The sequence below is a fragment of the Mustela erminea genome, chromosome 19 (genome assembly GCF_009829155.1).
Source record: "Mustela erminea isolate mMusErm1 chromosome 19, mMusErm1.Pri, whole genome shotgun sequence".
Taxonomy (NCBI): Eukaryota; Metazoa; Chordata; class Mammalia; order Carnivora; family Mustelidae; genus Mustela; species Mustela erminea.
Window position 1 is genome coordinate 11,365,723 of NC_045632.1, and position 8,911 is coordinate 11,374,633.

Below are 8,911 nucleotides of genomic sequence, written 5' to 3' on the forward strand. Positions count from 1 at the left end.
TATTGTGTGCCATAATCATTGTTTCTACTGTTACTGTTACTACTACTGACAGGATATGGGAATTAACTTTGTTTTGGCCACTGTGATCAATAGTTGATGTGAAATTCACATCGTGGTCACTCCGAGGTCATTTTAGTGTCCTGCTGTATAATCAGAAGGCTGCTGACTTTTCGGAAGGTGTATCACCAGTTGCTCTGATAAATACTATTAAGCGTTCTCAAAAGCTCACTGGTGATTTCCTTGCAATTTTAATGAGTTAGATGATCTTATACATTTGAACATGAGTTTGCATTTTCTCCTTTCTTCTTTTAGGTTAATGAATTATGGTGACAGAATAATCCTAAATTCTAAGAGAGGAACAGTATGCCCACCTCCTTTCACTTACTTGTTTACTAAGTGCATGTTAACACTTTTCGTTGGTCAATCATATTTTCTCACAAGACAAGCATGGTTCTTTTTTTTTTTTTTTTAACATTTTATTTACTTATTTAACGGAGAGAGATCACAAGTAGGCAGAGAGGCAGGCAGAGAGAGAGAGAAGATAAAGCAGGCTTCCTAAGAAGTGGAGAGCCCGATGTGGGGCTCGATCCTAGGACCCTGGGACCACAACCTGAGCTGAAGGCAGAGGCTTTAACCTACTGAGCCACCCAGGTGCCCCGACAAGCACGGTTCTTAAGTTCACGTTAGTTCACACCCTGGTCAAGAGTCAGAATGTAATAATAAATACCAACCACGAGAAACTCTAAGATCCCGGAGACAAACTGAGGGTGGGTGGGGGAGGGGGTGGGGGGATGGGGTAACCGGGGGACAGGCATCAAGAACCGCACCAGATGCGATGAGCACTGGGTGTTCTATGCAGCTGATGAATCACTGCCCCTACCTCTGAAACGAATGATACACTCCATGTTAATTAATCGAATTTAACTAAAATAAAATTAAAGAAAAGTAAGCACAAGTACAAAGTAATAATGTAAAATTGTGGAATTGGTGTCTGTGGCATGTTCTCCAGGTCAGGTCTCCTGTGGAATATGACTATGTCTCCCTTTTCAGGAGAAGAAAAGGCCCAGGATCCCTAGGAGGTCCCAGAACTGGGAAAAGACCTACGAGGCACCAACAGTCCACTCTGCACTCCAGGCCACTCTGAGGTGCTCACCGTGTCTTTGCAGAGCAATGTCCTAAGAACCACAGGGGAAGAGACTCTGAAAACCATCTTGTTTTTCCAGGTGGGCATTGGGGCTTGGGCCACTGTCACCCTCTTCTTCCGTAACTTCTCTCCAGTCTCACATGGACGCAGGCAGAGGCCTTCCCACACGATTCTCACCTACATGACTGTGGCCAGTCTCTTGGTTTTTCTCTCTGCCGGGATTTCCTACAAGTTGGTGGCTGTAGTTCTGCAGAAGCGCCTGTCCAGTCTCGCATGTGAATTTGTATATCATATACACAACATGGCTTGCAGCCCCATGACGGGCTCCACCTGCATCCTGAACACCTTTCTGTTCTTCACACTCATCCCCGGGAAGGTGGTGTGCACAACGCCCAGAAGACAAGCCCCCAAGGTCACTGGTCATGGCTGTGGCATCTGCTGGATGTTCAGTGTCTTAATGAACAGCTGTGTTCCCGTGAAAGTCACGGGTGCGCACGATGGGGAAATAGGGCCAACACTCAAGGGAAGGGGTCCGGCTCATCCTCGAGTCACCGTGCATGCTTGGTCATCCTGTGGCTTGTCTCTGACGCCATGTGTATCGGCCTCCTGGTCTGTCCCTGCACAGGCACCCAGAGAGTGCGGTGGATTCATGCCCCTGATGGCACCCACAAATGCCCCCGGACACCAGAGCCGCCCCTGCCATCCTGTTGCCGGTGGCCACCTTTGTCAGCTTTTACAAGCTGAGTACCATTTTTTTTTTTAATTTTATTTTTTCAGTGTTCCGAGATTGTTTAATGCACCACACCCAGTGGTCTGTGCAATCTGTGCCCTCAGTGTTTTGTTTTGTTTTTAATGTCACTGCCTTTTTAGATTTCCGTCTGAGGTTGATACAGACCTCTAGTCTAGTATTTTGGCGGTTTCCCCACTTTTAGTCCCCTCTTGCTGATCCTTTGCAGCCCTGGGGCTCCTAGGCCCCGCCCTTAAGCTGTTAGAAATCACCTGTAACTGTGTGGAAGAAAGACAGTTCTGCTAACCACTGTGCTCACTGTACCAGGGACCATCTCCTCTGCACCAGCGTTTTATACAACCTGCACAGTGATCTTAGAGTGTAAATCTGATACTGGGGCTGCCCCTGGGGGACCTCAAAGTCAACTCGCAAATGATGACCTTGAAACAGACATACAAAAACTGTTCAGGAAATCTGTCTTCTCCCTTGATCAGAGCAGCTGCTGAGACACGGCTCCTTTCTTCAGAAATATTGAAAGTGTTTCTGCAAATTTTATCTTGGCTTGGGCACACTGAAGACCTGGCACTTGGCACGGAATCCAGTACGACACGGGTAAAAACTCCCCAGGGAAGACGGACGCTTCGTTTCACTGATGCAGGTAAGAAACCTGGCAGATGCAGAGGTGTTTTCTGCCTGACTTTGTTACTGCATTTCACTCCTATTTTTCTAATGTGCAGTAGAATGACACAGAAAATCACTGTTGCCCAGTGGTTTTGATTTGCCTTTATACCTTGTGGGTTTTCTTTACATGGTTGACCCTCTGTGAAGTTCATCGATTGGGTAACTGAAGTACCATCAAGGAGGGCTGGTAGCTGCCATCTGTAAACTTGCCACTCAGATTTTCTAGTCTATCACTAAAATACAGAAACTGGGGCAAGGAGCCGGATGTGGGACTCGATCCCAGGACCCTGAGATCATGACCTGAGCCAAAGGCAGCCGTTTAACTGAGACACCCAGACGCCCCTGAAATTTGTATTTTAATGAGCAAATGTTGAACAGTGTTCTTTGAAGTCATAAGTGTTCAAACTGAAATAAAACATTGTGGGTGAAGTATAGTGTTACAGAACTAGCCCAGTAGGCGGAGTGAGGTCATAGTCAACAGTAAACAAGAGACAGCAAGAAGCAGTTTCTTGTTGAAAAGACTGTTGGAAACTCATGCGGAGTGTATGGTCGCGCCAGGGGTGGGGGGCACTGTGGGCATTCAGAGACTCCCGTGGATGGCGGGTGCCGGCAGTCTGAGTTCCCTTGTGAGCACGTTCTGTCTCCTCCTTGGCTTTGCCCTCAGCCCCCGGGGCAGGCCCGGGAATGCCTCACCCGCGCCAAGTGACACCGAATCAAGAGGGGAGTCTGGTCACACCTCTCCGGAGAGTTCCGGAGGCTGAGCGAGGGCGAGGGGAAGGGGCGAGAGGGAAGGTGACGCGGGCTCCCTGCTGAGCTGGGGGAAGGGCGGGGAGGGGGGCGGTTCGACCCCGTGACCGGAAAGAGGTCGGGACCTGAGCTGACTGAGCCGCCCCGGCTCCCCCGGGGTCACGTCTTCGGCTCTTATAAAGGTTTTATTAATTTGTTTGAGTGAGAGCAGGGATGGGGGATGGAGGGAGAGAGAAGCCGGGTCCTCCCTCGGCAGGGCGCCCGCGGGGGCTCCATCCCGGAACCCGGGCGCACGACCCACCGAGCCGACTCCCCCCGGGAAATTCCATCCACTCGAGAGGCCGCAGGCGCGGCAGCGGCCCGGGAGCACGTGGCCATCGCGCTCCCAGCGACTCCCTGTGCGCCTTCCGTGTCCCCTCGACGCCGTACCCCAGCCGCGATTCCGAGCTGGCCTCCGGGGCTGGGAAGCGCGACCGGCTCTCCCGCCGCACCCCTGGCGGTCCCCACGGGATCCGCCAGCGGCTGCCCCGCCGCACCCCTCCCCGTCTCCGCGGGAACGGCCGCCGCTGCCCCGCCGCACCCCTCCCCGTCTCCGCCGGAACCGCCCGCGGCTGACCCGCCGCACCTGCGGACGATGATGGCGATTTGCTCCCGGGAAGAAACTGGCTCCTCCCCGAGCGGCCGGCGCGCTCCCCGAGGAGGGTCAGCGCGACCCCGGCAGGCCTGGCAGGGCGCCTCCGCGGGGAGGTCGGGCAGAGATCCCGGTCTCTGCAACCGCGGCTCGTCCGAACGGCGCTTCCCCGCACGCAGCTCCGCAGCGGGGACCACGGGGCAGGGGCTTCCTCCTGCTCGGGGCGAACCCGGGGGCAGGAACGGGTATGCGCTCGTGCACCTGCGCGGACCGGGCGGGACGTGCGCCCCCGCCTCCCTCCGAGCCCCGCGACTCGGCCCCGGCAGGACGGACGCGGGCGCGAGGCCGCTGCGAGGGGGCTGCCGCAGGGGCCACAGGAGGCCGTGCGGGGCGGGAGGCTCAGGCAGATGTTGGGGCTAAGGAAGGCTCCGTGGGGCTCACTGCGGCCCAGTAAAACCCAGCGCCCCGGAGGGCAGGACATTTGCGGGTCCCTCTAATCCGGACGGACGAGCGCCAGCCTGCTGGGTCCCTTCCTGCGGCTGCTGGAGGTGACGCGGGGCCGCAGGACGCGGGATTCGCTCCCGGCGTCAGCCCTGTGGCGGAGAGTCCACCAGCGGGTCAGGAGGCGACCCCTCGCCCAGCTCCGTGGAGGGGAAGGGAGCCGACCCGGGGCGGAGAACAAGCAGGGGTGTGGGGACGAGGATGGCGGGCAGGTGTGTGAGCAGGTGTGGGCGGGCGGGCGGAAGCCTGAGCAGGTGCGAGACACGGCGGCGATGGGAGGAGGGCTTCGGGGAGGAGGAGGGTGAAGCTGCGTCGGGTGCGGGAGTGAAAACAGGCCTCGGCTTCCTTCCGGGGAAGTGACTTCAGCCGCCGCCGAAGGAGACCCAGCGAGGCCGGGAGAGCAGTGCAAAGTGCCTGCGGCTGCCGGACTCGAATGTCCCCCTCGGTTCCTGCCCGCGGTGAGCAGCGAGAGCTTCTTTCCCAAAAGCCAGCTCTGGGTCTCGTCAACGCTTTTTATCGTTTTTCCGGTTTCCGTTTTACTATTTCTGCTTTGACATTTGTGATTTCCCTCCCTCAAAGTACTTTGGACTTAGTTTGCTTTTTTTTTTTTTTTTAAATTTCCTCGAGGTACAGAGTGAGGTGGTTTTACACCCAACGTGGGGCTCGAACTTAAAACCCAAGACCAAGCGCTGTATGCCCCGCCGACTGAGCCACCAGCCGCGACATCTTTCCTTTTTCTCAAGGTAGGCGTTTTCACTGAATCCCATACATTCACCGTGTTGCGTTTCCGCTTATGCTGGTCTCAGACTACTTCTTGGTTTCCCTTTGATTTCTTTTCTGCCCGGGGGGTGTTCACGACTATGTTGTTGAGTCTGCCAGCCTTTGCGAATTTTCCTGCTGTTACACGTTTCACGACATGGTGGTCAGAAAAGCTACTCGGTATGAGGTCAGTCCTTGTAAATCTGTTAAGACGGGTTCGGGCACCCAACCTGTGATGCTTCCTGGTGAGTACTGTGTGGGCGGGGAAGCCGGTGGACCCCGCCGCTGGTGGGCAGGTGTTCCCGCGTCGGTAGGTCGAGGCGCTCGGCCGTGCGTTTTGGGGCAATGCTTCCTTACTGATTCTCTGTCTCCTGATTGTCCGGTGTTGAAAGTGGGGCTGTGGCTCCTACTTTAAATAAGTAGAAAAGGGCTCTTCTATCTTTAACTTGATGCAGCAAGTGGAGAGAGAAAATGTTAGTAAGATGAACCGTGGTTCATTTCAAGTCACATGAAATGTGTGTGAGTGTTGGGCTGTAGAGAGGCTCTTGTTCCCATTTAGTGTGGGTGTTCTACCCTTGTATCCCTGGAATGGCAGGTAACCCACAGAAGGAAACAGCGCCTACCATAAAAATAACTCCTCCCACCGCTTAATGGGAACTTGTGATCAATAACTGACATGAAATCTACCTTGCGAGTCCACAGGAGGCTTACCAGTGGTGTTCCATATTAATGCAAACCTTCCTTTCAATGAGCAAACAGGTGCACAGAGCTGACGCTCCCCAGGTGGGACAGAGCTCCTAAGTGGGTGATTGTAACACAGTAGGAGCTTTCAGGATGCAAACTACAGAATCCTTGTCTGCTCAGGGATGAAGCCTCTGACCCAAGGTTCCACTGTCCTTTCTGTATCACGGACTGGGGAACAGGTTCTCGGAGCTCCAGGGTGTGTCCTAATGTCCCAGCACCATTAGTTATCACTGAGAACCGAGGAATAAGAAATAAGACCCATACTGGGTGAATCCAGTTGATGGTCACAAGCTACTCACTACGTGCTTCCTGTCTTGTCCACACAACAGTCCCCTAACACGGACCCAGTTTTCCCAAAAAGCAAGAAAGTTAGTAACTCAGAGACGTTTTTCTCGGTATCATTTACTTTTCCTTTCTGACAGTGGCTTTTCAATCCTACAGTAACGATTAGGATTATTGCCTTTGGAAGACTTTGTGTCTCTTATCAGAACAAGTCTGTCTTTCTCTTGGATGTCACAGAACCTTCATTTTCACTCCTAAGTGCTCAGACCAGACTTTAACGCATCCCCCAAATGGGCTGTGGTCATTTTTGAGCTCAGAAACCCAGTTTAGTTGGTTCTGGATTTTATAAATGAGAATCAAAGAGACAAAATGTAGGAACTCAAAATCTCAAAGAGATGTAAAGCAATCTGCAATGATTTAATGATAGGAGGGTTTAATGGGCATTATTGAGGTATAATTGACTAATAAAACTATGTATAATAAAGGTGTACAACTTGATTTTTTAAAAAAATTTTGGTTAATATACAATGTGACATTGGTTTTGGGAGTAGAATTCAGTGATCACTTACCTACGACACCCAGGGCTCATCACCAGAAGGGCCCTCTTTAATACCTGTCTGGATTGGCTGCTTTGAGTAGTGATTACTTTTCCGTGTGGACTGAGTTGAGTGGGAGACCACTTTGATTAAAGCTCTCTAGGAACTTCTCACCATGTTTCAATCTGTGGAATTATTAATGACTAGAATTCTTTGGCCAGTAGGCATATTTTCTATACTGAATAGAATATCTGAAGACATTGTAGGGACAAGTTGTGTATCTGAATGGCTACTGACTTTTTGGAAAAGCATTTTGCGTACTGTCACTCTAAACATAATACCGAGTCCTTATAAGTTGGATATGTATTCTCTTGCAATTTTAGTTAGATAATCTTAAAATTTGTGTATTTTTGCATTTCCATTTAACCTTATTAATGCATTATAAAGGCAGACAGGACGGCCATGAACTGTAAAGCTGGTACACTGTATTCTCGTTGTCTCCTCCCACATACTCACACATGAAGCACATGTTTATCTCATACCCATTATGTGTCAGCCACACTTTAGACCAAGAAAGGCATGCTTCTGAGTTCACGGACTCTGTATTCCGATGGGGAGTCAGAACATGAAAGTAAATAGAAATACAAAGTAATAATATGAGATTGGAATATGAGTCCTATTCCTCCTGTGGAATAGGACTGTGTCTCCCTTTTAAGAAAAGGCCTGGAATCCCTTTATGAGGTCCTAGAACAAACAGGAGTCCTCCCGAGGCATGGACAGCCTCTCCTTCCCTCCAGGCCGCGCTCACCCGCTTGCAGTGTCTTATCAGAACAAAGCCCTGAGAACCACAGGGGAAGAGGCTCTGAAAACCATCTTTTGTTAACGACTGGGGTCAGGTCTTTTGCCAGTGTCTTGCTCTCCCAGAATGTCCCTCCAGTCCTGCATGGACACGAGCAGAGGCTCTTCAACACAATTCTCGCCCCCACGGCTGTCACCAGTCTCTAGGTTCTCTCCGCTGGGATTCCACTCACATGGTGGCTCTGGTCTTTGGGCACCCCCCGCCCCATCTTGGGTGTACACTTGTCCCTAATAGCCATCAAGTGACTTGCAGTCTTGTGCTCCGCCGGTGTCCTGAGCACCTTTCCGTGGGTCCTTCTCCTCCCCAGGACAGTGGGGAGGATGCTCAGGGGAGGAGCCCCCAAGGTCACTGGTCCTTCCTGTCCATTTGCTGGATCTCCAGGGTCTTCATTAGTATCCATGTTCTTGTGAAAGCCACTGGTCTCCAGGACACATACAGCCACACCCAAGGCAAATGGGTTTGCTCATCTGTCTGTCCTAATATAGGTCTTGTCTTCTTGGTCCATCTCTGAGGCCATGTTTATTGGCCTCGTGGTCTGACCCAGCGGCTCCGCGGTGCTGTTCCTGCACCGGCACCCCCAGACAGTGTGGTGTATTCACATCCCCAGTGGTTACTGCGGAGTCCCCCGGAGACCAGAGCTGCCCCCAGCATCCCAATGCTGGTAACCACATGTGTTGTCTTCTACGTGTAGAATTCCATTCTCGCTTTTCCTGTCCTCGCTCTAATAGGCTCTTCTCTGGTGGTGCCGCGTACTTCTCGTGTTCTGGTTTCATGTTTTCCTATTATTTGCCCCTTACTGCTGCTCCTCAGGGATTCTCCAGCTCCTAATTTCTGCTTTTGAATGTTGAAAATGACCATTAAGAACCTAAATTTATAGAAGTCAGCTTCAACAATAGCCAAGATTATGCTGTTCAGTAATCATTCACCAAATACCAGTTTTTTTTACATGAAATACACAATGATCTTTTTTTATATCTCTTTTTAAAAAATTTTTAAAAGATTTTATTTATTTATTTGACAGACAGAGATCACAAGTAGGCAGAGAGGCAGGCAGAGAGCGCGAGGAGGGGAAGCAGGCTCCCCGCTGAGCAGAGAGCCCAGTGTGGGGCTCGATCCCAGGACCCTGAGATCATAACCTGAGCCGAAGGCAGAGGCTTTAACCCACTGAGCCACCCAGGGGCCCCCATCCCATAACTTTTTAAAAAATACTTATTTATTTGAGAGAGCACAAATGGGGAGCAGCAGGGAGAGGGAAAGGGAGAAGCAGGTTCCCTGCTGAGCAAGGAGCCCATCCTGGGAT